Below are 7,500 nucleotides of genomic sequence, written 5' to 3'. Positions count from 1 at the left end.
GTTGTGCTCAGCTGAAATGCCGGTCCCGGAAGGAAGGAGAGTCACTTCAACAATTATCACATGATATGGAAAGGATGGTGAGGAGCACACACCGAGAGATGCTGGAAGTGTGGCTGGCTGATCTAGCTGTTCAAGCTTTTTTTGATGCACTGGATCATGTGAACATTGTGCTGTATGTGCGACAGAAAAGTCCAAGGACAGTCCAAAGAGGGAGTTGCCAAGGTACTGGTGTGGGAGGCATGCACAACAGGGGGCAGTGTACAAGAGAAAGGAGTAGAGGGTTCTTGCCCTGAAGAGAACGGCCAGTCAGAGCCCATCAGATTAGTACCATTCTAGTGTGATGGGAGTGCAGGGAGGAGGGGCACTGACCACTGTCCCCAACAACGCTGCTATAGGTATGGCAAAAAGGGTCATCTGGCCAGGGATTGTGGCAGGCAAAGTCCCATAGGAAATGGAAAGGAGCTGAGAAGTGTATAGGGCTCTCGCCAGCAAGATCGATAATTACCCCAAAGGTATGGCTGGTCAGTTTCCCCCCAAAATTGCAGGTTATGCAGCCATCAAACCTCAACAAAAGTTACAGGTCAAATACGACAGGGTGCAAGAGAGGAAAGCAGCGAAAAGGAAGAGGCATAATCAGTGCCCTAGTTGAGGCCACTTCTGTACAAGCTATTGAGGGAGGGTTACAAATAAGGAATGAAAAGACTATGGTGACAGTGCTAGGGAGTATTGATGGAAAGCAGTGTGAAATGGTGGTGGACACTGATGCTGAGAGGACACTTGTGAGGAAAGGACTCTTCAAGAAGGAATTGCCAAAGCACCCTAATCCTTTATGTTGCCCTATTGGGGAGCTCAGTCTGTTGTGGGGTCCAGTGAAAGTGACTATAAAAATAGGAGGGTTTCCTTTGCTAGTAGTGGATCTAACAGACCAGTGCCTATTTGGGCTTGACTTCCTAGCTAAGGTAGATGGTGACAAAGAAGGTCCTGTGGGTACCAGGAGAGGAGATTCCTTTTGTTCCTCCAGGTATTCCACAGGAGGATGTAGGAGTTGAGCCAGGTCTAGAGGTACATGTAGCGTGTAGGCGAAGTCAGAAGTTGGTGGGAAGTTATGGCTTGGTTGAACCATTTGAGTATATACCCTCATGCTGGCCTGTGGGAGAGAATGTGGGAAGGAGTTTAGTGTCAAGAGCAGACAGTAAGGTAATAGTGCTAGTGGCAAACCCTACCGATGAGGGGGTGACCATGAAAGCTGGTACGCTGCTGGGTGATTGTGAAGAAGTGGAAGTAGTATTCCAGCCTAGTGAGGCTTCTTCTAATTAAGGTTTAGAAAAAGTGTATTTTTAGTACCATTCAGTAAATAGTTCCAGTGATTAAATATCTTAATGTGTTCACATTCTACATGCCCAAGATGATGTCACGTATTATATTCTGGCCATCTCTGACTCTCTCAAGTAAGTCAGTGTGTGTGATCTGAAAGGTGATAAAGTCTTAACAATAATAGATATGGCATGAATTGTAGTCCTAAATGTCCATGGCACTCTAGATCACGACCTAAAAATCCCTTTATCTTTATGATTTTCTCAGAGACAATAATCAATGTAACTGTAAAGCTTTAATGGTTTCTTGTGACTGAAAAAGAAAAAAAGAAAAGAAAAAAGAAATAAGGATAAATAGATCCCCCCTTGACTTACTACTACCCATCTTGGCATCATTCTAATATATTATTACTTGTAAAGGCATACTAGTATTTATTCTTTTTAGAGTATACCCTTTCGTAGTTCCTACAATTACTCATATTCCTCCCCTTGCACATATTCATTTGGTATTAACTTAGCTATTAACTCCCCTGTAGGGAGTTAATAATGAAGAGCAGTTTCAATAACTCAGTTGGCCGCCGCCATAAATACAGTTTTTTGCTAGGCTACTCTTAAAGTCAGCGTTTCTTCGTTTTAAGTGGGTAATTTTCTTGTTTAAAACTCAAGTTTTTTTTTTCTTGATATCTCGAGATGTTTTCCTACTTTATCAAGAGATTTACAAACATAATCTTGTCACAATACACTCAGAACGTGGCCTTTGCTGTAGCATCGTAAGAACATTGCGAGCACGCTTTTTTAAATGTCATATTGCACCACTACATTTCATTGCACAGATTGATTGAAATAGCATCGATTCTTATATCAGTATCTGAGGAAACTATTTGTTTTTCAGTATCTCAGCGCTGTACTCCACTGTTCAGTTGAACACAAAGGCTTAATTGGATGAATGTTAAATCTTTTATTTTTCAAGATATGTAGATATGGAAAGTTCATCTCATTTTCCTTATGATTAGAGTTTAAAGTATAAAAATAGCACTAATCACATAATATATATATATATACAAATATATATACACACACAAATGTATGTATGTATGTATCTGTATATATATATATATATATATATATATATATATATATATATATATACATTATACATATATATACACACAAATATATATATATATATATATATATATATATATATATATACTATATGTATGTATAATATGTATAATATATATATATATATATATGTATAATACATATATATAATATGTATTATATAATATATATATATATATATATAATATATATGTAATATATATTTAATATATATAATATATATATATATATTTATATATATATATATATTATATATATGTAGAAAGAATATATATAATATATACATATATGTGTATACATATATATGTATGTATACATGTAACATATATATGTATATATTTATCTGTGTGTGTGTGCGTGTGTATGTATGTATGTATGTATATATATGTATATATATATATATTTATAATATATATAGTATATATATGATATATATATTTTAAATATACATATATTATATATATATAATATATATAATACATATATATATATTATATATATATATATATACATATATATATATATATATGTATATATATTCATATATATATGTATATATATACATATGTACATTGTTATATATTTCTTCCTACATTTCTATCTACATATCTGTATATATTTGGCATTTGATAAGCAAATGAGATTATATCATAACAGAAAAATCATTGAGACTATTCATACTAAGTGCTTTTGAATAAATAAACCACTTGAAGGAATGTTTCTTACTGTATTCCATCCACTCCGCTTTGGCAGTGTTAGGTTTCCTAGAGAATATGTGTATCAGTCATTCATTCCATGCAGGGAACATATATATCACTAGGAGATATTGAGGTCTTTTCAGTTTATAATATTTGTTTCCGTTTTTGCTATTACTAAGTTGAAGTGACAGCGTCATTGATTATGACAATGGCAATGCCATTGACATTGACAGTGACATTGATAATGGTAATGATAATAATAATGATAATGATAATGATGATAATAATGATAATGATAATGATATTGATAATGATAATAATGATAACGATAATGATAATGATAATGGCAGTAATAATAATAATAATAATAATAATAATAATAATAATAATAATAATAAAAAGAATAATTATAATAATGATAATGATAATGGTAACAATGATAATAATAATCATCATCATCATAATAATAATATAAGTAATAATAATGATAATAATAATAATAATAATAATGATAATAATAATAATAATAATAATAAAAATAATTATAATAATGATAATAATAATGGTGACAATGATAATAATAATAATCATCAACATCATCATAATATTTATATAAATAATAATAATAATAATAATAATAATAATAACATAATAATAATAATAATGATAATAACAATGGTGATAATAATAATAACAATAATAATAATAATAATAATAATTCTTATTATTATTGGTATGATTATCATCACCATCATCATCACACCACCATCATCATTATCATCACCATCATCATCATCACCATTACATCATCCTCATCTGACAAAATAATAATGGCAGTGACATAATAATAAAAATAACAATAAGAATAATACGTCACTGATGAAGTGACAATGATAATGACAATGGCATTGACACTGACAGTGGAAATGATATTGATAATGATGGTGATAATAATAATAACAATAATAATAATAATAATAATAATAATAATGATAATAATAAGATAATAGTGATAGTAATAATGATAATAATAATAATAGTAATAGTAATAATAATGATAATGATAATAATATTAATAATGATTATAACAATAAGGTTGATGATGAGGATGATGATGATGATGATGATGATGAAGATGATGATGATGGTGATGATGACCTTTGTTTTTTGTTATTGTTGTTATTGTATGGATGAGAATATGTCAGCCAAAAGTTTTTGAAGGCAGAGATATTTTTTCATTTCTGATGACATAATTTTGTTGGTATTATATTCAGTGAATTTCATGATCAACTTCATATAATTGTACATATGGAAACAGGTATATCAGTGATAGCATCCTAATTCTTTTGCGATGTTTATTTTGTGTATGTTTGTTTCACTGGCTCACCAGTGCTAGAGTTGCCAATCGGAAGTGTGTGTCACTGTTTGAGGGGATATACATTGATTTAAAACGTTTCTTGTGGTAGATACTTGAGTTGTTTAGGCTTGACACTCAGTAAAGCCATTCTTGCGGATTTACAACACTGCTCAGGCTTTGGTGGTCGTTTTAAGCAGCGAACAGTTCCTAGCCTCGCGGAAAAATACTTGGCCAACTGAACCCCTGCTTAAAAGGCTATAAGTCACCCTAGAGAAGTAAGAACCGTTACTGTTAGGCGACCCAGGTTCTAGGCAGCCACCTTGATATACGTACCTGTAGTGAGCATGAGCTGGCTGCCTGGCTCGAGCACGCCAACCGTTTTGTTGCCGTTTTCATATGTATTGTTCCAAGGTCTAAATATTTACCTTGTGTTGTTCCACACTTTCAATGACGTATAATATTCCAGAATTATAATGTACAAGTAAATGTATATACACTTTTGTACTATTATCAAATTATCAAAACGTTTTTTTTGTTTTCAACCCTCCACTCAAACATCCTCGGAGCCCGGTGGAGAAACCATCGGTCTAGAGAAGGAAAAGAAAATAAGCTTGAGTGCTTTTGCAAACAAACTTAACCAAAATGAAACGTAACTTAAGGCGAGATAACCCCTCGTTATCGAAATTCCTTGCTATATGCGTGTCCAGCCTTATTTTTTATGCCTGTTCTTTGGATTCTTTTCAAGTACCCTTTTAAGCAATCGCTTCGATGAATCCATACCTGTTTAAATTTTGCAGGTAAGCAGTACCATGATAGTTTTCCATTGCCTTCACCAACCGTTGCTCTCCTTACCCAGCTGTTGCTTGATGTCGATTTCAGAAAGAATGGAGGAAATGTTTGTAATTCTGCTTGGTGCTCACTGACTCTCTCTGAGCTCAGATGTCCCCCGCTTCAGCTTTAAATCTCTGTCTGTCCATTTCTCTGTACATTTTCCTCTCTCTCTCTCTCTCTCTCTCTCTCTCTCTCTCTCTCTCTCTCTCTCTCTCTCGCTTTTCACCGTCTCTCACTCTAGCTTTCCCTCGTCTCTCTCTCTTTTTCTCTCTCTAATTCAATTTCACTCTCTCTCTTTCTGTGTGTATGTGTGTGTGTATTTCTCTCTCTCCTTCAATCTCTGTCTCTCTTTCGCTTTCTTTCTCTCCTTTAATCTCTCTCTTGCTCTCCTGCAGTTTCTCTTTCTGTATTTTTATCTCACCTTTCATCTCTCTCTCTCTCTCTCTCTCTCTCTGTATTCTTCTTTCTCCTTCAATTAATCTCTCAGTGTCTCTGCATTTATCTCTCTCCCTCAATTTATCTCTCGTTCTTTCTGTATTTTATCTCACTTTTGATTTCTCTCTATCTATTTCTTTCTCCTTCATTTTTGTGCATTTCTCTCTCCCTATCTGTTTTTGTCTCTCTCTCTCTCTCTCTCTCTCTCTCTCTCTCTCTCTCTCTCTCTCTCTCTCTCTCTCTCTCTCTCTCTCTCTCTCTCTATCTATCTCTCTCCCTCCCTCCCTCCCGCCGTCTCTCTCTCATACTCTGTATCTCTCTGCATTTCACTCTCCTTCAATTTCTCTCTCTCTCTCTCTCTCTTCATATTCTGTTATATGTATTAATTATATGTTTAATCAAATGCTTTAATATCCTGATGATTGTAGATAATTTCCCTACATTGTCCTGCATATAAGATCGTACATTACACACGCACTTTCTGATTTCAGAGAACAGAGGTACACATATACTGCTATTGATGCACACCCTAACATCTGATCTTCATCATCAGCAGCAGCATAAACAAGGGTAGGAAGAATCTCAAACAAATGTAATATCCTAGTTATTCCTGATGTCGACAGCCTCGTGATAAACCTCCGTAATTGATGCAAATAATTGTTTTTGTTAGGTTTCATATTATCATAATTGTGGTGCTGAGCTTGCATGTTCAGATCTGTGTCATTATTGGTCATAGAATATATGGATTCGTTTTTTTTGGGGGGGTCAATTGCAAGAATAAAAGGGTGAATTTGATCAATAAAGCAATTGGCCGGAATAATGATATTTTCATGAGATGAAAAAAAAGAAGAAAATCTAATACACTGTCAAGCAAGACATTAGTAAATAGGGAATCCAAATCAAAACTAAATTCTTATCATGCCTCGGCAAATTTCAAACTGCGAAATAGAACATTTCTGTAACACACAACAGGGCAGTGCCAATAGTATATTAATTATTCCGTAAAACCCGTCCCTCGCCATATGTTTAAAGGGGCTGGAATAAACATTGTTTTTTACGTATCCTAATACGTTGCGTTATACTTCAGTAAAGCACATTTTTTTTCAGTGATAGCTAACGGTACTCTTGATAGTACCCCAGGTATTTACACTATTATGTGTAAAGACTACCCCGAGTTTTACATAGGCGAAACCGGTAGAATTTTCGAAAGAAAAAATAATGAGCATGAACGTGATGTCAGGTACACCAGAGAATCAAATGCATTAGCGGCCTTTATTTACATGAGGATTACGGGCTTAACTGGAGAGACGATAAATCTATTCATAAATCAGCGAATTCTTATGACAGAAAAATGCTAAAACCTCTATTAAATAGAAAATTCCCCAATTTCAACTCAAATGCTGGTCAGTGAGACCTGAATCAGATCTTGCTCGTTCTGTCTCTCTACTACTATATACTCTGTCAAAATTCTCTCCATGTATCAACTTCGATTAATTATTCGTTTGATGAGGAACTCGTGAAGAGTTCAAAACATTACGATTTATTTTCATTTCTTATTGTGGCTGATTTCCATTTCATATATATATATATATATATACACACACACACACACACATATATATATATATATATATATACATATATATATATATATATATATATATATATATATATATATATACATATATATATATATGTCGTATCGAAAAAAAATATACATACAATGAAATGTTCAGTGTGC

The sequence above is a fragment of the Penaeus chinensis genome, chromosome 6 (genome assembly GCF_019202785.1).
Source record: "Penaeus chinensis breed Huanghai No. 1 chromosome 6, ASM1920278v2, whole genome shotgun sequence".
NCBI lineage: Eukaryota > Metazoa > Arthropoda > Malacostraca > Decapoda > Penaeidae > Penaeus > Penaeus chinensis.
The sequence above is the reverse complement of the archived record's forward strand: the minus strand, read 5'-3'. Positions refer to the sequence as shown.